Source organism: Lethenteron reissneri, chromosome 26 (assembly GCF_015708825.2).
Source record: "Lethenteron reissneri isolate LAM-NWPU_2019-01 chromosome 26, ASM1570882v1, whole genome shotgun sequence".
In the NCBI taxonomy this organism is placed as follows: Eukaryota; Metazoa; Chordata; class Hyperoartia; order Petromyzontiformes; family Petromyzontidae; genus Lethenteron; species Lethenteron reissneri.
The window spans coordinates 10,554,366-10,577,266 of record NC_083804.1 but is presented as its reverse complement, the minus strand read 5'-3'; the positions used below and the strand labels follow the sequence as shown (position 1 = coordinate 10,577,266).

Sequence of the window (22,901 nt, the reverse complement as noted above, 5' to 3'; positions counted from 1 at the left end):
AATCCCAGTGGGATGCAAGTCAAACAACAACCACAAGACAACTTAGATTAAAGCCATCTTTCTAACTCCGTACTACAACAAACAAACATGGCCAAACCAAACATTTTTTTCGAAATCACCAAAATAAAGCCATAAGCAATGTAACAGTGATCACATTTCCTATCCCTCATATCGTCCCTTGCCCCTCATCCTCGACAACTCTTTTCCAACCGTCAACAACTTGCTCCATCCCTCTGCTTCTACCCTGTGTTGCTGTCCCTCCTCTCCCCGCCGTCACACCTACATCTTCATCTGAGCTCTCCATGGTCATTTCCAAAACTCACCCTACCTCTTCCCCCCTTGACCCCATTCCTGCCTCCCTTCTTCCTTGCCTCCCCCCCCCCCCCCTTATCCTTCTCTACCTTATGTCCCTCTTAATGCTTCCCTCTCCAAATGTGTATTCCCCTCCACTTTCAAATCTGCTATTATGTGTCCTCCCCTCAAAACACTTTCGTTTGACCCTACCATTGCTGTCAATTATCATCCTATTTCTCTTCTGCCTCACCAATCCAAACATTTGGAACGCCTTGTTCACAACCAGCTCTCACTCTACGTTTCTTTACATTTCCTCTATACCCAATTTCAGTCTGGTTTTCACCCTCTTCATTCCACCGAAAGAGCCCTTCTCATTGTCCAGAACCATCTTGCAAAGTCCTTCTATGCCGGTCTTCCATTCTCGTTCTTTTTTTTACGTTTCCTCCACCCTTGACACTGTTGATCACCGCGCTCTTATTTGCACTCTCTCCAACCCCGGCATCTATGACACCCCCCTCTCTTGGCTGAAGTCTTTACCTCTCTTATCACACTTGCTCAGTCTCTTTCAATCACTCCATAGCCCATCCCTCCCCTCTCAGTGTCAGTGTTCCGCAGGGTTCGGTTATGGGTCCCTTTATATTCTCTCACTATATTTCGCCTCTTAAATCTATTTCATCTTTCTGCTTTCCTCATTTCTTTGCTGACGATACCCAAATCCTATTCTTATTTCCTTCATTTGCCCCTGACATTTGCTGCTGTCTTGCTGCCATCCAATCCTGGATGGCGCATCACACACTCTCTCTCTCTCTCTCAATTTTTTAAAACATAAATCATTTTTTTTCCGGCCTCTCTTTCGTCCTCCCATCGCTAACCATGTCCTTCCCCCCTCTCTCCCTCACTTCTGTTTCGTCTTCCCCTCAACCTTCGGTGTCATTAAATCCTTTATATTAAGTTCGCTTGCTTGCTTAGGACCGTGCAAATCTTTCGGTCGTTTTTTAACCCACTTCCCGTGATCCAATCGAGCTGACATTTTGCACACAGACTCGTTGTGCCGGACAATTAATTTTCGTGAAAAATTTTTTTCCAAAATTTTACGCTGTTTAGGGAATTTTTTAAAATATTTATTTACCAATTGGTTAATGCTGGCACACAATCATTTCACCCATAGGTGGCAGCCATCTCAAGCCAGAGGACGAGAGGACTCTAGCCGGCACGCATATAAAGGATTTATAGTGAAAAAAATTGTTTTTACGGGTAATTTTTTTTTTTTACTCTTCCCTCACTTCTTCCACCAACACCTGCCACTTTCAACTATTCAACATCAGAAAATCCGCCCTCTCATTTAAATTTAAACCCTCAAACGCCTTCTCTGTTCTTTAACCGTCTGAACTACTGTCATTCGTTTCTTCTTGGTCCTCCTGCCACTGCCCTCCAACAAATTAAAAATGCTTCTGTACAAGTGTTTTTCAATCTCTCCTTTAACTCACACTTCACCTCTCCTCCTTCAACTCCCACTGGCTTCCCATTTACTCCCGCTGTCTTTTCAAATACCTGACGCTTGTCTTTAAATCTTTTCATGACCTTGGCCCACCATATCTTGCCTCTCTCATCTCCTTCCATGTGCCCTCTCGTCCTCTTAGTTCCCAATCTTCTCTGTACCTCGCTGTCCCTCCTTCTCCCTGTGCCAAATCACATTTGCGGTCCTTCTTCCTCCTTGCACCCCCTCCACTGGAATAAACTTTCCTTGTACATTGACCTCTTTCTATTCTAAATTTCGATTTAAAGTTTTCGTGACTGCAGGGAATCATCTTCTTGGTTCTTTCGGTAAAGTCACGTAAAGGGAAGTAATAAAATAATAAAAATAAAACATAATAAAATAATTCTCACGACGTTTCGGCCACAACGCAAGCAGCCGTCCTCAGGTGAAGAACAGGTCTGTCGAGAAGACAGAGCCTGACTCTGTGGCCGAAACGTCGTGAGAATTGTATTTTATTATGTTGTATTTTTATTATTTTATTACTTCCCTTCTACTTGATGACTTTACCGAAAGAACCAAGAAGACTCTTTCTATTCCTCTTGTAAAGGGCACCTCTTCTTCATTGCCCATTTTCTTCATCTTCCCTCCCGTCGCCTCTCCACTCAGATCTGTCCCTCGCCTACTCTGTCGTGATCCCTAAGTACCTACTATCGCTGTAACTCATCCCTCAATCTTTGAACACCCATGTCAACTGCATCATTCCATTCTGTCAAGCGTCTTGAGTGAGGCACTCTATAAATTCGATTAACAGAAATGATAACTTCCTGCTGCTTAAATGGGCATGGGGAGACTTTGACGCTCCTTTTTTTCCATGCATGACATCCCATTGAGATCCCATCATTTACCAAGAGCCAATTTATCCCGAAAGTACCTAATCTTGTCAAATCTCAGCAGCAAAGCAGGGTGCGACTGTGGTCATCCAGAACAGACCATACAACATCTAATGATGCAACGCCTGATCCACAACTACGAAAGAGACATTACAGCTCTCCACTCTACTACTCTTGACGCGATTGTCTGGCTTGACGACCTGAATGTGGAATTGTAGTTGTTGCTTTGTATCTACACCAGCCGTATAGAAGAATAACTCTGGTTTAGTACTTTGATAGGAGAATGGAAATATCAGTTGTTATAGGCAGGAGATGATCAATAAATAAATATATTCTTGGATCTATCTCTGCAGAGGTTGTCTTTTTACCCCCGCCGCCCCTGCGTTGTTTTTTTTTCGGTTCCCTCCCACATAAGGCAGAACTATCATTAGTGAACTCTGTCAAACATGCCAAGGCAAAACCCTCCTGAAAATAGTTCTGAGACTCAATGAGGCATTCCTGGGTAAATAATGTGCATTGTTATTGTACATATGCACATGCGCTGTATCTCGTATTTTCATCAAATTCTTAAAACATATAGTCAACATTTGTAATCATATCCATAATAATACGTAACATATGCCTACGGAAATACTGTTATCTGATTCTACGAATGAAAAAAAATAAGTTCAACATACATACAATGTCAACAGTTCAATAATTAATTTAAACTATTTTCTTGGTTCTTTCGGTAAAGTCACGTAGAAGGGAAATAATAAAATAATAAATATAAAACAGCCGTATAGAAGAATATTATTTTATTATTTCTCTTCTACGTGACTTTACCGAAAGAACCAAGAAGATGAATCCCTGCAGTCACGAAAGCTTTAAATCGAAATTTAATGTACACTAATTGAGCCTTTCCTCAATAAATTAAGGGCACGTGTGCTATACTGTACTTCTGCGAAAAGGTGTTTTATCTGTCTTTTCATTTTCAAATAAGTGGCAGACAATTTGCGCATTTGGGATATGTGGGCCATGAGGCCATTACACAAATCCCAATGTCATATCCCAGAAACAAGGTCCAATTTATAGCACAGAACACTTTTCTATATAGTGTGAGATTCCCCCATAGACATTAATGAGACCATTTACCGGTGTTAAGGTGTGTCTCCTGAAAAGAGAATATCAGAACATTATGGTATGAAGCCACTTCTTTAATTTGTCAACAGAAATTTGCAACAACAAAAAAACATAACCTACATGAATGTAATATCCATCATCATTAGCCCTTGTCAATTCACTGATGGATGGAGGTCTCTCCATGTTATGTCGGTTGAAGGGATTTGACCAGCTTTTTAATACACTGGTCAGTGGCAGGTTGGTGGAGGCCGGGGGAGGGGCAGGGGCAAGACAAATTCAGCTGTCACTCGCCGGTGATGTTATCCGTCACCGGGAATAAAAAAAAATAAGGTCACCAGACTCAGAGTGCAACGTGAAAATCACTGTGCCAGTGCTTCAGCACACTTGCATGTCTATAAAAAACACAACGCAGGATGAAAACGCTGCTGGTAACCATTTCCTCTTCGACCTGTACTAAATAATGAAGCGTAATTAACATGAATGGCATTTCAATCATTTTTATAACGGCGATGAACTCAATTGCTCTTTGAGGAACCCACAAAGCACGACTGCCAGCACTAAGCTAGGGGAGCTCAGGAGTGGCTTTTCTCCGCGGGTAGTGCTATTTTGAGCTCGGAATCACCAGCGAATGACATCTATGAGGTCCTGCTGATAATGCATTCTGTTTGATTCTCAAAAGGTACGGCAGGAGAAAGAAAAAGGTTCACTTTGTACCGGTGGTGACTTTGTGAGCCCGTTATGGCAACTTTGAGGGCGTCGATGCGTTATAAAAAGATGTGTTTGGTGATGTGGCATCGAGCCATACACTGCAAGGTTGCCAGTGACATTTACATTGCGGACGTTTCATGGATGTGCGTCAAAGTCACTCCATGTACATATGCGGCTCACTTCGAGACCCAACGTCTCGATGCCGAAGCGGATCGCTGCCAAAAAGAAAGGGCGGATTCGAATTCCATCTGCTGCCACGTGCCCCCAATGCCCAAATATCTGCGGATCCAGAATTGGACTCCTCAGCCACCTCGAGAGCCACCACTAAACCTGATGGACGTCATCCTCGAACCCCGAGGGACTGCCGACGACAACATGATTATGTTGTCCTGCTGAAATCACGGAAAAATTGGAGCTCATTTGTGTGAACTGTCAGGATAACTCTTTGGTTCTTTCGGTTAAGTCACGTCTAAAGATAAAATAATAAATTAGGTAATAGCATAATATGCTATTATTTAATTTAATATGCTATTATTTAATTTATTAATTTATCTTTAGACGTGACTTAACCGAAAGAATCAAAGAATAATCCCTGCAGTCACGAACGCTCCAAAATTAAGATTGTCAGGATAACCTGCAGCGTGGTGTGAATAATATTCGTGCCGTTTTATTTTCGCAATTCATATTCATAATTGTATTGTTTTTTTATATATATGTAGTTGAGTCATTCAGAGACACTATTTAGGAGGCAACAACGTTAATTCAACACTTTATGCAACACCGTTACACACGGCACAAAATACACCTATTTCTCATTCTTGTTACACATAGGCCCACAATACACCTATTTCTCTCGCATACGGGATAACTATAATCTGCTCAGAGCAGCCAACGTGCTGCCTGACCCACGCTGTCGAAGACGTAGACGTAGCACTTGGGTTTCACTTCACCTGCAGACAGCCCCGATATACGATCAGAGCTTCCCTTTTATCCTCCTCGGCGCGGCCTGGCTCCACCCTCGGCCGCGCCTACCTCTGGAATATTCCCGACGGATCCAGGCTACATCACACCTGTTCCCTCTCTGGCTCCGCCCTTAACCAGGCCCCCTTCGGGAACTCTCCAGACGTTTCTCAGCTACTCTTCCCGTGTCCCTTCGTTCACCTTTGGCCCACATTCCTCACCCCCTGCCCATCACGTGCTTAACCCGGTGCCGGGGTGACTCGTCCCCACATGCCCCCTACCGCCAGCCGCCCCCACCACACTCCCCCAGTGACCGACTTTGTGGCGATTACCTGCGGCGCCGGCGGAGGCTGCTATCCCCTACTCTGCCGGTAGGACTCATCTGGCTCTCTTCTGCGAGCACCCAGTACCGTGCCCCTAGTGGCCCGATGAGTGGTACTGCACGGTGTGTTCGCCTCGGCGCCCATTTCTATGGCACTTGGCGCTACGCGCAGTAGTGATCCATTTATCATCACTACATATTTATAAGAATATCATACGTATAAGAACAAACTTGGTATCGTATTGTTAGATTTCAGCTGACAGTGAACGAAGCTGTATAAACCAGATGGGGGAGGGTGGGAGGAATGAGATACAATACAAACGAGACAATATACAGTAACATGAGACAAAACAGGTGATTATTGAGAGGTGGCCGGGTGAATCAGAGGTCAGGGTTAGAAATGCTGAGATCCTGGGTTCGAATTCAGGCAGCCACCTGTTTAACCAGATAATGGTCTCAGGCCAGTCAACAGTCAGGGCACAAATAAAAAATGTAGTCGTGGCAAATGTAGTCTTGGCAAAATTTTATTTCCGTGAATTAAAAGCCGCAAAGTAACAGTCTGGACTGCCATGTGACAAAGCTGTTTTCCACGGCAGCATGTGGGAAACTGTGCCCCTTGGTGTGTGGGATTTAAATAATATCACTTGAAGGGATTTTTTCAGGCCATTATATCTCCTTTTGCAGGACATTCTCGAAGCACACAGTGTGATGCACTACTTGCCGGTTTCTGGATGTATATAGTTCGTCGCATGCTGATGGCAGGATTGGAATACAGTAACATGGATTAAAAATACTATATGTAGAAATTTTGTTTGTTATATATATCAAGCCATTGGTCAAGTGGGCCCAGGTTTTAAATTTCGATCCCGAGGATCAAAAAATAGAGCAGTGGTGGGAATTGCAAATTTCCTTTGTTGTGGACCAATCTTTTCTATAGTAATCCCATAGCTAGCTTCTCAACTGCAAACGGATGATGGGCTGAGTTAACCCCTGACCTTCATTTGAACTCACAACCGTCTGTGAATCAGGCACCTGACTCGCAGATAACGATACGGCCTTTAGGAATTCGATGAATTGTCAGGATTTGGGGTTGTGATTTGATTCTAGAATCTATAATTTTGTTGTTGTATAATTTCCACTCTAATATGTTTTACTGTCATCATAAAATGTGTATAATTTGTAAATAATTTAATGAGTTGTGAATGTAAAAAATAATTGACAGTAATTAATAAATCGAGTTATATACGTTCCTGTCTCGATCCTATCTCAAATCACTGTACCACCTGGCTTGATCTTCAAATACTGTATACGACAAGTAATTTGTAGCAGGCTTCCCAGGAAACATCGAATGCTGGGCCAACGTTGGCCCAACATTGCATGTTTACTGGGTTTGTTGGCGTTATATTGGCTTTAGCATCCCATTGTTCATAACAGTACCTGTTGGAAATATGTAATTGGATTCAGCGACATTCAACATCTCCAGATGTAAAATTTGTAGGGCTAGGTTTAAAAGAGGAATAAAACTAATGGACACTCATTGATTCTGTTACTCATACAGTACATTTGTCCTCAGAAGCATTTCATTGAAATCACATGTAATGCCATCACCGAAAACAGAGGGGAGTGCAAGACGTGTGACATCGCCGAAAAGACTGGCCCATCATCACAGTTTATTTATCGCCAAAATTTGACAAACCCTTTTATCAATTTTTCTCTCTTTTCTGCAGAAAAAGTCCACAACTTTAGACGAATATTTCATTTTAAATGGATCATCTTTACAAGGTTTGCCGTAACCCCTAATTACAAACAGCGCCAGTTCATTAACAATTGAAAGCATAGTTGGAAAGTGTTACAAATGAAAATGTTTTTCGGAATTTTAAGTCAGATTTCATATTTTCACTCAGCACCCTTGCATAACCTCTGGTTAGGTGTATTTGGCGTAAGTTCAAAAACATTGTTTTAAGTTTTTGTTTTGTTCTAGTTATTGGCATAGACTCGACAATGTGCCAATTTTCGTCTTTCCAGCCCGTCAATAATGATAGAATCTCAGTCACTCTTCAGTCACTCAGTCGCTCACTCACAACCGTCTATATATATTCCATGTACCTGGATTTAACATGAAACACATTGATGTCCAAATTGCTCTTGAGATCAAACAAACTTAATAAATTGTGCAACACCGAGATTCGACCTTGCATGTTCCATCACCCGCATGTTCCCTGACTTTGCCCAGGCATAAACAGACACCGCCAAAAATAATATCACACAACCTTGTGAAATGTTACAGCTGCCATGAACAGACCTTGGAATGTGGATTTAAGGAATTTTGTATTTGAGGTTTATCCTTGATTCAAGGTAAAAAAATGTGATTACAAAAAAGATTCCTATGCTCACGACACGTGCTTGCACGTTTGAATGGATTTAAGATTTATGCGATTACTTTATCTGGGAATGTCATACTGTTACATGTGGACTGATGAAGTGAATATGTACAAACCAATCAAAACTAAAATCAGAAACAATAGAAACGGGATGGAAAAATAGGATAAAATAATATCATTAATTCATGAGAGTTAGTCTCTTAGTCAGTCTTAGTCAGTGTATGGACTGGGCTGACACCACAGAGATCTTGGGTCCGAATTAAAGCAACTGCCTGTGATTAATCCCGGTTCTCAAGTACAGTGAGTTTATGTTCTCAGCATGTTCACCAATGGCTGCACAAAGAGCCCATCGCGTTATATTTTGTTCTCGACTCAATCTGGCTAAATTCCATCTGAGCATAAAAAATATCGGTTTGACTGTCATGCGAGCAAACATTACTCTCTGTGGTCGCGTGAGTGGAGAAATACTGCCCCCTACCGTGTGGACCAGAGGTCCCTTTAAGGGATCAACTGAAACTAAAAATACACACAGTGAGTGACATGGAGAAAGGCGGACATTGAGGCAGACGCATGCAGATGGTGGTAACATCCCGGTTGTTATTTGAATGCACACCTTATATATTCCACCGAGTCTCAAGACTCATGCAAGTCCAATTTCAGTTTGAATTTGTTTTGCGAGTGAGTGGTAATCGGAGCTCTTCGAGAAATCCCACACAAAACGTAAAGTTTTATGCAGTCGGCCTAAAAACCTGCTCGCTGCGGTTTATACAGTACTGTATTATACTGGTAGGAACCTCCTGGTTACACCATGCCCACAGGGGATTATTGTGTCCGTCCGTCCGTCGTGCAGGGAGGGGCTGGGTGGGGAGGGAGGGGCTGGGTGGGGAGGGTGGGTGGGGAGGGGCTGGTCACCTCGTGGTGCCTTTATAAAACTCAACGTTTAACCTACTCACGCCGGCTTGTGCCCGCCCTCACAGTCGGGCAAATTTGCGGAACACATCACGCCGCCGTTGACCCTGGCCATTGACCGAGCAACCCAACGTTCCTACCAGCTCCCTCCGCAGGAATGTGTTAACTGTCATTACCGGACCTCGTGCCTACATTTGGCTAAGTGGCGCTGTGCAAAACACCAAACCGAAACCTTTTGCGAGGAATCATGTCTGCATTAACCACATATACTTCTGGTGAACATGCAAACAAAAAACCCCACAAGTAAATGTGGTTAATGCAGACGTGATCCCTCGCAAAAGGTTTCAGTTTGGTGTTTAAACATCTTAACACCTGTTTTATTGCCAGAAAGGCTAAAACCTATTCTTATGTTTGATACTGGCAAGAGAGGTCCCATGATAAATTCTACTGTATTGTGATAGTTCCATGGAGAGACCGGCTTACGGCCATGGGAATGAGGAATTTCCACCGATGGCTCAGAATTGGCAATAAAGGTGAGAGCATCACTGCATGGCTCGTGGGAGCAGAAAAGGGCGGCTCTGATTTGATTGTACAACGCAACGGGGGTGTTTTCTTTTGGCCACCGTACCTTGCAAACGTTTTCATTTATTTTATTACAAAAAAACGACTCAATTGTGATGATGCTTTAAGACTATCGCCCCCCACCGCTATTTTCTCAAACCTAGCAGGACCCTCCTGCGAGAGAATCATACAAGTCAGTGAGGCTTTCCTAGCCAAAGACAGGCGTAAATATGAACAATCGGACAGACACAACAAGCTCATTTTCAGCCTTTGTGTCTCACACATAACCCACCAGGAGGTGCTCTTGCCTCGCAGACACGAAACAAGCGGGGGGTCTCTTCATTCCCACCCCCTCTTGAGTGGGTTTGTTTAGAATCAATCGCGTTGAATTGTTTCACTCAAGTTCATGAGCAGAGCCGAAGAGGTCATGCGACAATTTTTTGGCCTTGCGATGTATAAGAGCAAATGGTGGTGGCCACGACAATGGGCCAATGCAAAAAGTGTGTAAAGCCATACTATGTATGTAAAGCACGTACGTGTGTCTGTGCTTAGGAAAAGAGTTCAAGGGAAACTCTGACATATCCTTGCAAAAAAATGTATTGAGTGCGCCTGAGCATTGGTGGCCTTGTTTCTTTTGGCTAATACGAAATCGATTGCCAAATGCAGGACAGTACGAGGGGAAAGTACACGTGTTTTCAAATACGTGTATATAAATGTGTAGAGGAGAGTGGTGGCTTCGTGTGCGCTGTCCGGTGCGGTGACATCACGGGACGTGGGGTCGCACGCGCTGGGCAGTGCACGTGACGTCACCCCTCCTAGGGTATTTAAGGGAGACCCCGTGACGTAAGCGGGGTCACTGGAGGAACGGTGATAGTAGAAGGGGTAAAGAGGGAACCAGGGATAGTGATACGTCTTAATAAACCCTGGCGGAAGCCCCTAACTCACCTCCGTCTCCGAGTACCTCCGTCTACTACTCAACAACTGGTGTGCTGCCGTGGTACAATGGTTAGCACACTGGACTCGCAATCGATCTTCCGTCTCAGCAATTAATAATGGACACTTTTATTAAATCCCTCCGGCCTATCCGCGCCGAAGCAGTTTACATTGTCACGTCAATTAATCGATAGGCAGGTAGGAGGTGGTGGTGGAGTAAAGTGTGGGTACTTCCACCTCTCCAAAGACGTCTGGCCAGCGGAGGAAGAGTATAACCCGTAAAAACAAAGTTTTTCACTATAAATCCTTTATATGCGTGCCGGCTAGAGTCCTCTCGTCATCTGGCTTGAGATGGCTGCCACCTATGGGTCAGATGATTGCATTGCACCATTAAGCAATTGGTAATTAAATATAATATTTTAGTCCTAAAAAGTGTAAAATTTTGGAAAAAAATTTTCACGAACATTCATTGTCACGCACAACGAGTCTGTGTGGAAAATGTCAGCTCGATTGGATCACGGGAAGTGGGTTAAAAAACGACCGAAAGATTTGCACGGTCGTAAGCAAGCAAGCGAACTTAATATAAAGGATTTAAAAATGCTCGTGTTTTATGCGGACGGTCAAGATTTTTGAAGGAGGCGCGCGTGGTTGGTTCTGCTCAAGAGCGTAATTATAATATATATTGGGGGACACACACCCAATATTCAAATATGCTCAAAATGTCCCCCCCCCCCCACCAATATATTGTTATGAAACATATTTAAAAAGTAATAATAATTGCTATTCTATGTAAATAAAAAGAACAATTTGCTAAACCTTGGCCACAATATCTGGACTTGTCTTCATATAAATCAATGGATATATTTCTGTTTATATGATTGTGGTTATGGTTGTACTTTATTAATCCCTAATCTCAAACATTACATACAATGAAACAAGAAATGGTAAAAAAGTAAAAACAGAGCAATGTAATACAATACAATATTAGACATTATTGTAATAAAAAAAATAAAGAGTCCATCCTATGAGTTAGTGAATTTTTAAATATTTTTAGGCAGGAAATGGCAGAAAATTATCTTTCAAATTTCAATATTTTTCTGGGTTGGGACCCCCAGACCCCCTGGAAGATTTGGTCCCCCCCCCCCCCCCCAATGTTGACTCCATGGCTACGGCCTTAGTTCTGCTTATCTATTCCCCAGGACACTCGATTTTATTTGCTATATTCCGTCGCTAGATGTCGCTAGATTAACCTTCGAAAATCCACAGATATGGCACCAGACAAATTTACCCCAGTACCGCTTAGCACTGTCTCAAGCTTATTTTAGTTTAACCAGGCGAGAACTCAACAGGCCAGGAAGATTGTCACTCGCAACAGAGACCTGGATCGACAAAATTATGTAAGCAAAACAAAACATAGCAAAGTACTGTAATCGTACCTGTGTCTGCAACAGGGCGGTCCATATGTCTTGTGAATAAGCAAAGGGGGGGGAAGAAATGTGAGGTTGGTCAATTAATTGTGGGTCACAAGACCTCTGGACCAACCTGCAGATGGCCCTTAATCGCTGTGGGTGAATGCCCTCGGGCTATTCTTCTTTCGAGTGGCGTGTTGTAAGAGATACAGCGACTGATTTATGGAAAAGAACCACACTTTAAACATTCAAACGGCGTTGACTGTGAGCTGATGCATTGCGTGAGGCGACTGGTGCAGTAGCCTCGAATGGGTGTCAGTCAGCAATTGACTACGTTCAACCAACGCTGTAAATGACGATTTAAAAGAAAAAAAACTCATCATAACAGAAATCTTCAGACTCTGTCTTTCCGACAGACCTGTTCTTCACCTGAGGACGGCTGCTTGCGTTGTGGCCGAAAGGTCGTGAGAATTATTTTAAAATATTTTATTTTTATTATTTTATTATTTCCCTTCTACGTGATGACTTTACCGAAAGAACCAAGAAGAAGGAGAAATCTAGTGCACGCCGGAAAAGCACAAGTTGCAAACAACGTCCAAAAGCATGCAAATGGAACTTAGCCTTTGAAAAACACTCGGCCCTAAGAGAGGCTGAGTGCTTTTGACAAGTTTTTATTCGTGAAGTCAGAACTCCTCAATCTTATTCAGAGCACACTTCTGAGCTCGCTCGATATTCTCGGCGCACTGTTTGTCCACCTGAACTTGCGCGGCCACGGATAAGTCGAGAGAGGTCCGGGGTGGGGTGTGGAGGCTGACGGCTGCATCTCCACCGCGACTAATGGAGAGGGGAGGGCAAGAGGTGAGGGGGGGGGGGGAGGCTGAGGTGGGGGCTGGATCGGCCATTGCACGGCACGGAGAGTTCGTCTGTCCTCGCTTGCGAGCGACGAGGTTTGTTTTGTTTTTAGAATTCCCAAATTTCTCCGACACACCTGCGACCGTGCAGTCGCAGGTGAAATAGCTTTTTTTTCTCTCTCTCTCTCTTTCTCTCTTCCGCTTGTGTGGAAGACGATGAGTGCATCGGCCGTGTGATGTCCCAATGCGATTCTCACCCTCTCAGTGAACATGGAACGTTGAGGCCCACATTGGGCCAACGTTAACCCAACGGTTCCAACCACATTGCCAGCGTTGGCTCAATGTTGCATGAACGTTGGGCCCAAGCTGGGCCAATGTCGGTCCAGTGGTTCCAACTGCATGGCAACGTTGGCTCAACGTTGCATGTATGTCGGGCCGAATTCTTATCGAAGATTAAAGCATAATTTTGACCCAGTCCATAAAGACGACACATCATGAGCTTTTAAATAACGTCGAATTCTTTGAAATTAGTGGAGCAGTATAGGAGGGGTTGTATGGCCAATCGTGTATGCAGATTCATTGTCATCACTCATTGTCATTCCACTGCTGGATGAAGACCTCCCCATGCCGTGGCCACTCCTCAAGGCCCGGTGCTGCTACCATCTATCTCACTCTTGCGCATGAACCGATCTTATTGCTCCATCCCTGTAGTGGTTCGGTCTTTTTGGACGCACTCTCTCCTTTGGCTGACATTCCATCACCAATCTCGACCATCGGTCATGGTACAATCAAGCGATGTGTCCTGCCCAAGCCCATTCGCTAGTCCTTATTGTCAATATGACATCTCTGATTTGTGTTGCTTCTCAGATCCGTGTGTTCCATTTTCTCTCTCTCAGTGTAATGTCAAGTAGGTGCCTCTCCATGCTTCTTTGCAAACTTCAAATATTTTGTTCCGGTGTATTTCTCCATTTCAACGTTCCAATGTGTTTCATAACTGGCATATTGCACTCATGAAAATGTTTCTTCTCTAGACACAATGGTATGTTGCTTTTCCTAAGGTCAGTTGGCCAAAAGCATTCCAACCTGTTCTCGTCCATGTCTTTATTCATAATTGTGACAAATGGTCGGCCTTCAATAAGCACCATAGGCATACACACATACTGTAATTTTACTTTCATAATGAAACATAATTCTAAGCTTCGTACAATACACACATGAATGAGGCAAGAGCTGCTATATAAAACGTGTGAATAACCCAATTAAAACTATTTAACAGTTATCCTGTGAATGCCCGCCTAAATCGCTGGAATATAACTTAATTGCAGCATACTCGACGTTCCCGTTCTGTGACGATATTTTATGGAAGTCAGCGGTGTAAAATTGGCCGCAGCCATTACACCGTTGCCGCACTCAGCACTTATCAATCACCGCTCGGTCGTAAGGTGACACTGCCACAGTAAATAAGGTGGGCTTCGTAAGATCAAAGCTTTCCAGTCGAATCAATGTGCTCAGATATAGTATTAAAAATTATGGCAGGCACTCAATTGCCGAGCCCACGTAAGAACCTCCCGGTTTAAATTCGCGCTGCATGCAGTGACTGGTTTGTATTGCACCGCATTGGAGCGTCGCTTAATTGACAGATGTGGTTATCTCCCGACACCAATGAAGGATTAAGATTAGCCCACAGTGTAACCGCGGTCAACAACCTCAAACATTGGACCCCATATTAACACCGTTTTGATCATTTTGCTGGCAGTATTTCCGATACGCATCAGGCTACTTTTGAATCCATCTATTGGCTCATTAACCTCAACGTGAAGATATAAACGTTGCTGATCTTCTGCTCCCCTCTGTACGACAGAAGACGATAGGAAGGGCGTGGGAGCCACACATGTGAAGTTTAATTATCTCCAAGACGACAGTTCCATCCAAGAGTAGTTGTATAACACGGCCAGAGTACGCAAATACTGGGTTCTTTTCACTTGCATTGGTGGAGCGATGGATGCTCCTATCCCTATAATTTACCGTCTCTGTTGGTGGCAGCTCGTCTCAATATTAGGGGGCGAAACAAACATTGCCACGGGTTTTAGAGGTTCGTATGAAATAATGCATACGAACCTCTGAATAATAATGCATATGTTCAGGAGGCACATACCATGGTACATGTGTACATCTATGTTACAGGCCATTTTTGTCAATCCTACGCTGGATGAGGGTCTCGAATGTCGTGCCGATTTCCGTTTTTTTTTTTTTACCATGGGTCACCACAATGGTGAAGGTGCTGAGCATAGGTTTAGTCGCATCGAAGTATAGTACAACAATGCATTTCGCTGCACAACAGGGTATTTTTCCCCAAAGCTTTGCCGTAACATTAATTGCGCAAAACATACTGGAGACAATTGTAATGAAAAATCTAAAATTCTAGTAAAAGATGCAATATTGGGGAAAACTGATGGTTAGGGAAATTGACATATATTGTTAAAACTCCCAATGCCGTGAGCCACTCATGAGAGGATATGTACACAGCAGCCCATTCAATTACCAGCCTGAGGAGGCTGAACATGTAGCCTCCAAAGGCTGGTGTAATGGTTTGTACAATGGATTTGCAATCCAGAGACCATCGGTACGATTCCATCTTCTCGCGCAGCAGTTGAAAAAATGGGTATGTTTCGATTTAAAGCCTTCCTGAATGCAGGCATTAATATTCTTGGTTCTTTCGGTAAAGTCACGTAGAAGGGAAATAATAAAATAATAAAAATAAAACAATAAAATTATCACGACGTTTCGATTGCAACACAAGCAATCATCATCAGGTGTAAAAACCACAGCCGCCACTTTGTTCAAATTTTCTTGCTGTGGTTTTCACACCTTATTTTATTATTTCCCTTCTACGTGACTTTACCAAAAGAACCAAGAATAATGGGTATGTTATTAAACCCCTCCACCCTTGTCCACCCAGCAGCATATATATGTGTGTATATTCCACAGGTAGCCAATTAGCAGTTTGCATGTGGTGGGGTAAATTGTGGGTATGCCCACCTCTTCCAGGAATGTTATGGTCAACGTAAAATAATAGACCAAATACGCGCGAGAGTTCACTCTGCAGAAGGCCCTCTTTTTTTCCAGCAGTGGTGTGACCAAGCAATTGTCTATCTGCACATTTTGGTGTTCTGAGAAGTATTCTGTGAAGCCCTGATAATACTGTACTTGGAGACAAGTAGAAACATTTACAGTTTTTGAATTACCCTCAACAGTTTTCCAAGAGTAGATGTTGAGTATCAAATGAAGCCCTCATAAGTTAAAACACGCAAACATAATTATGCTGCTCCGTGTAAAGCCACTGCTGGATGAAGGCTTCCCTACTCCGTCGGTCATTGGGTTTATTGACCGTGCCACCGTTGGTCAGCTTTGTGTGTTTGGAGGGCAAAATTAAGATATCAATCGCCACCGGTGTCAGGTTCTGGGTTCATAGTTAAATTGTGATAACCCCCAAAATTTAATATATATTCGTAAACTGATTTAGTTTATATCATTCATGTCTCATTATGTAATAACTGACAAGAGAAGAACATTTTAAAATTTGTACTCGCACCAAAATGGACTGAGATTAAAATATATATATGCAACACGGTGTATAAATATCAAACACATAATTTGAGATGTTAAAAAAAATAACTCTGTATAGTTTTAAATGAATATTCATACACGAAACTGTTGACATTGATGAATGCAAAACTCGCACAATAGAGCATGGTTAAATATAGGGCACTCAAATTGCATCTGAATCAACCGTAATTGGTTAATTTGCCTCTTAAAGCGTCAGAGCATGATTGCCGCTCCCCGTGCCGTTGAACACCCACAATTTTCCAGACGAAGCTTATTCATGTCAAGAGGAGGCAATGGAAGTTTCCCCGGTTACAAATTAAAGTCGAGTCTGTGTTTGCGGTGAGACGAGCAGCAGGCAGCAGCTCTCCGTGTCTTCTCGTCGCGGCTGTGTTGCCATGTGATGTGAGCAGTCACCTCCAGTCGGCTGGGTGTTTCCGTGGAAACACTCAGCCGACCCTGCTTAACTCCTCTCCATATAAATTGCATTCATCTTACAACCCATCGCAATGGTGTCGGTGATTGATTTTTTTTCTGCTTTTTGTTTTCCCCAACCCAATTGGACGCTGAATTATGGACATCGGCAAAGAGTATGGAAGGACGGTGAAAAAGAAGTGAAGCTATACAAAAGACGGAGAAGCGTGGAGATTTGGAATTACGCTGAAAAAGAGCGATACGCAGGTATGGGGAACGCAGAGCAAATTAGGGACGTCGTGTTGACCATTAGAGTAATAGCTATCGCACGAGATTGGAGATGGAATGGTAGCCAAAAGAGCAAACAAGCCCAAGAGGATGCCCAGAAAGGAAATCGAGCGATGAGATCAGCTCGTATACAGCAGCGAGATGGATTGTGGTATCAACAAGAATGGCAACGACGTGGGGAGGCGTTCGTTCAGCAGTGGATAAAACATGGCTGCTGCTGATGATGATGACAGTAAAAACGTACGTGATGTCAAATGCAAATTAGCTACCGGTAGAGCAAGACTAATTGTTGCTTCAGCCAATTTAAATCAATGTCAAATACAGTATATGGAGGGAGGGGGTCAAATCAATCGTTCTGCCAATAGACCTTGAAGATTAATATTTTCATTTGAAAAACTGTGACAAAGATACCGTTATTCGGTGTCCCATTCTCTTGGATCATCAGTGAGTCATAGTAATGTCAACACCTTACCGAATTATGTGGTGACGTCTGGATGTAAATCGGTGAGAGCCATCGTGAAGGGCCAAGAGCCCACTTAAAAATAAAATGAAACTTAAGGTGTTAGTGCACAAGTAATGAATGTAAATTGCAGCTTTAGTGAATTGTATGTAAGGAAAAATGTTTTTCATGAATGTGTGTTCCCATACTCACACAAACATGGAGCAGTGTTCATCTCTAAAGGCAGTCGCTATCCAATGGTGGAAATTGGACAATCTTATAATCGGGAAAGTCTATCCATCTGAAAGCCAATCTTCATTGTTAGTATATAACCACTACAGCCATATATATTGACTAGCTGTACTACCCGGCTTCGCCCGGGATTTGTATCCACCACGGCCGGCCGCCTTTGTCTCCCCAGTGGCGATGTTAATACGCCACACCAGTTACTCGTTTGAGGCTGAGTCGACCTATGTGAGGTTCAAATAATCTTGATCGGTGGTGGCCATGAGCGGGAATCTAACTCGGTTCGCCGGGTTGGTAGCGCAGCGTAGCGTTAACCACTACACCCACCGCTCCTCACACACACAGACGCACACACACACAGACACACGCAGAAACACACAGACAGACACAGACAGACACAAAGACAGCACGCTAACCACTACACTACCGCTCCCCACACACCACACACGCAGACACACACACAGAACACACACACAGACAGACACACACACACAGACACACAGACAGCACGCTAACCACTACACTACCGTTCCTCCTACACACCACACACGCACACACACAGACACACACACACAGACACACACACACAGACACACAGACACACACACACAGACACACACACACAGACACACACACACACACATAGACACAGGCAGTACGCTAAGCACTACACTACCGTTCCCCCTACACAACACACGCGCGCGCGTCCATAGGTACACATACACGCGCTTGCTGCAGACACACACATACACACACATACATAACCGCACATACACACAAACACATACACACACATGCATACACACAAACATACACATACATACAAACACACACATACATACACACAAACACATACACAATACACACACACATACATACAGACACACACATACATACACACAAACACATACAGACACATACATACACACATACATACAGACACACAGACATACACATAAACACATACACACATAGTCATGACCCGGCTTTGCCCGGGACTTGTATCCACCACGCCCGGCCGCCTTTGTCTCCCCAGTGGCGATGTTAATACGCCACACCAGTTACTCGTTTTGAGGCTGAGTCCCTCCCTCGCCACTCTGCCTCCCTCGCCACTCTGCCTCCCTCGCCACTCTGTAGAGGACGTGAAATTTGTATGAATTTACCTCAGAGTGGCGTGTTGGGTGTCGAGGCCTAGCACCGTGCAGAGCCTCCCGCCTTGCCTGATTTTCCCACCCGGCGAACGCTGGGTACGGGTGCCGGTCCCCCCCCCCCCGCGCTATTAAAAATGGCGTCCACCCCGCGGAGAAAAGTTGCTACTCGTTGCCAGGGGCAACCGCCGTCCAATGAAAGCGGCGAAGGCGTGGCTAGCCGTTGCCAGGGGCAACCGCCGTTCAATGAAAGTGCAGTCCAACAACAACAACCGCCATTCGCCACTAAGTGGCGGTGACGTCACCACGATGCTTGTGCCAGGCCAAGTGCACCTTGAGGCCACGTGAAGTGTCGAAAGCCCGCTGGCAGGAGGTCACGGGGCAGACCCAGGTGCCACTGGTCGACTGACCGAGATGACCGAGATGACTGGCTGATGCACCACCTGTGCCCCCTACTGTGCCAACTTGCTGTGCTTTAGCCACCCGGCGCTCCGCTCGTTGTTGTGAGCGTCGCTCCTCCGCCCTCCGTTGTTGTTGGAGGGCGACTGCCTCCAACTGCCCAGTAGCGTCCTTCACGAGCCTCCTCCACTGAGGCCGATCTTGACACCGCTGGTACCAGTCATCGGCAAGTCCACTCAGCTCCACGTCCTCCTGTACCACATCACTCCATCTCTTCTCCAGCCCGTGCCGCGCCCGTCTAGCCCCCTCGATCCGGCCGAACAAAAGCTGTTTAGGCATGCGGTGGCTGGGCATGCGGGCTACATGACCCAGCCAACGCAGCCTTGCCTGCCGGAGGAGCTCACTGATGGGACTTTGCCCAGATCTTTCAAGGATTTGTGAGCTCCTCACACAATCCAGCCTGGTTAAACCCAGGATGGATCGTAGGCAGGCCAGCCTAAATGTTTCCAACCGGCGAAGATGCTCCACCAGGGGGGTCCACGTCTTGCAAGCGTAGAGAAGGGAGGGAATGACCGTGGCCGAGAAGACCTGAAGCTTCGTGCGGAGCGACAGACCAGGTAGCTTCCACACAGCGTTACGCAACCGATGAAAAGATATTGCCGCTCGACTGATTCGGAGTGAGACCTCTGCTGATAGACTGGAGCCGGTCATAAGCATACTGCCCAGGTATGGGAAACTCTCCACTCTCTCCACAACTGCCCCATCACCAATTGGGAGTTGTGGGGGTGGAGTGTCCGATGGTACAAAATACCCAGGCAGGTGCTTGGTTTTGGTGGGGCTGATGGTAAGGCCCCACCTCTTAGTGGCACGCTCCAGTCTCAGCAACAGCGCCTCCAACTCCTCTTCTGAATGAGCAGCTATTACCAAATCATCGGCATACATAACGTGGTTGACCAATAGGGAGCCATCCCTTGATCGCACCCGGGCGTCGATCAGCCTCCCATTATATCTGTACCAAACGGAAATTCCCCCGGTACAGCTATTGAAGGCTTCACGAACTACGCGGTCAAAATAGATGTTAAATAATGTGGGAGCCAGAGGACATCCCTGTCGCACCCCAAGGTGTACAGGGAAAGGCTCCGACTCCCGGCCACGTAGTTTTACCCGGGCCCGCTCACCATCATGAAGGTCCTTAATGATCGTGAGCAGAGGGTCAGGGACTCCGAAAGCACGAAGAACAACCCAGAGTCCAGTCCTACTGATGGTATCATAGGCCTTGACCAGGTCAATAAAGCAGAGATGTAGGTCTTTTTGGAATTCCCTACACCTCTGCTGTAGCAGACGGACAGAAAATATGGCATCTGTGCAGGACCGCCCTTTCCTGAAACCGCATTGGGGCTCCGCAAGCCCCTCCTCAGCGTGCCTAGCAAGGCGATGTTGAATAATCCTTGCCAGGACCTTACCCGGCACACTGAGGAGTGAGATGCCCCTGTAGTTGTTACAGTCTGTGCGGTCCCCCTTCTTAAAGAGGGGGACCACCAGGGCATCCTTCCAGTCCTGCGGAACCCGTCCAGTGGTCCAGACTGTTGTTATGATGTCATATAGGGCAGTCTGTGCACAAACGCCACCCTCCCTCAGCATTTCGCTTGGGAGATCATCTCTGCCCGGTGCCTTCCCTGGTCTCAGACTCCGGATCGCCCTCAGTACTTCCTCAACAGCTGGAACCTCAGCCAGCCACTCACAGGGGGTGACCTCTTCCAATATTTGAGGCACCGCAGCCTCAGCAGGGTTATCCCCACTTTGTGCCATGATGTTTTCCTGGCTGAGAGAATTTCCCTCCCCCAGGACCTCACAGAAATGCTCAGAAAATCTGCAAACCTGTTCCTGGGGGTCGGAGATTGGATCACCGTTTTTTCCTCTAATGATGGTAATAGGTGTGGCGCTGCAGGTTACTTTTTTGATGGAGTTAAATAGTGATTTGTGATCACGGGCCACTGAGGCAGACTCCATCTCCTCAGCAACCCGCGACCACCACCCATCCTTACAACGCCTTACGGCTCTCCGAACTTCCGAGCGAAGGCTGCGGTAAACCTCCTCATTCTCTGACGTGGGATGCTGTAGGCGATGAGAGTGGGCCTGTCGCTTTTTCTCAATTAACCTGAACACCTCCTCTGTCAGCCAGGGTTTCTGGGGAGGTCTGGACCGCGTACCCAAAGCAGCCATTGCAGCTGCATGAGTCACAGTCTTAAACCTCGCCCATTTACCCTCGACATCAGGTGGAGTGGGGGACGATGCCAACCCCAGCTGCAAGCGATGATGAAATTCTCGCTTGCAACTTTCATCAGCTAACTGAGACCAGGCCACTTTTGGTTGGAATGGGATCCTGGGTGTACACCCACCACCGGAGTGGAAGAAAGGCAGGCGCATCTTACAGATGACTAGTCGATGGTCAGAGGACAGATCAGCTCCACGGTAGGTCCTGGTGTCAAGGACATGGGTTCGCATCCGCTGGTCCGTCACTATGTAGTCCAGCAGATGTTCTTGCTTGGACCCGGCATGTATCCATGATGTTGTGTGGATGCGCCGATGCCGGAAGAGCGTGTTGGTAATTACAAGCCCATGGGCTGCACAAAAATCTAGCAGCCTCCTACCGTTATTATTGAGCTGATCTGGCCCATGCCTTCCAATCACTCCAGACCAGGTGTCAGCATCATGACCAACTCGGGCATTGAAGTCACCCAACAAGATGACTCTGTCCCGAGTGGCCACTTTAGCCAGCACCTGTGACAGGAGGTCATAGAAAGCGTCTGACTCATCGGCTTTGCTTGCATCCCTCCAAGGATGTTCGTCTTCGGTGGGGGCATAAGTAACCACGACCACCACTCCTCGCCTCTGGTTGATGGGAAGGCGAGCCCAAAGTATCCTGGGGCTTACAGCTTCCCACACCTCACCGCCACGCTCCCACGCCCCCTTCATTCTTTTGTTCAGAAGAAGAGCCACACCCTGTTGTTTGGCAGTCTCCTGCCCCGAGTAGAGGACTGTCCACCCCTCATGGTGGCAGGAGCCAGAACCGGTCCATCGGACCTCCTGAATGCCACAGAGATCCAGGCGGTACCGGTCCAGCTCCCGACAGAGGAGTGGCAGCCTCTCCTCCGCAGTGAGCGTTCGAACATTCCACGTGGCCATCCGCAATGGTTTTTTGTTGTTTCTGGAGGAGACGTCATAAAAGCCTGACCCCCCGGGGCCTCCGGCACAAGCTTATTTGTTACAGGTTTATGTTTAATTCGTGGTTTAGTGGTAATGAATTGAAGGTGAAGGTGAAAGTGCAGTCCACACACACACACACAGACACACAGACATGAACGATTTTATATATATAGATTATGCTGTGAATTGTGAAATTTGTACACTTTGCAATAAAAACTAATTACAGCCCTTTGTCAATCCACTGCTGGATGAAGGCTTCCGTATGCTGTCATAGTCATGGGTGTTCTTTGACCATACTTCATCATGCTAGGCAGTGTAGGTTGAAGGTAGGATGTCCAGG

At 45.5% G+C, this 22,901-nt stretch overlaps 1 protein-coding gene across 1 annotated transcript in view; it reads right to left on the bottom strand.

The window, feature by feature from the left end:
• LOC133347661 (tribbles homolog 2-like) overlaps positions 1-18,986 on the bottom strand; it is a 30,329-nt gene extending 11,343 nt beyond the window's left edge. The window contains exon 1 of the mRNA XM_061560133.1: positions 18,971-18,986. The gene's annotated coding sequence lies outside the window, so the exon portion shown is untranslated. The remainder of the gene's footprint in view (positions 1-18,970) is intronic.
• Positions 18,987-22,901: the final 3,915 nt, after the last annotated feature.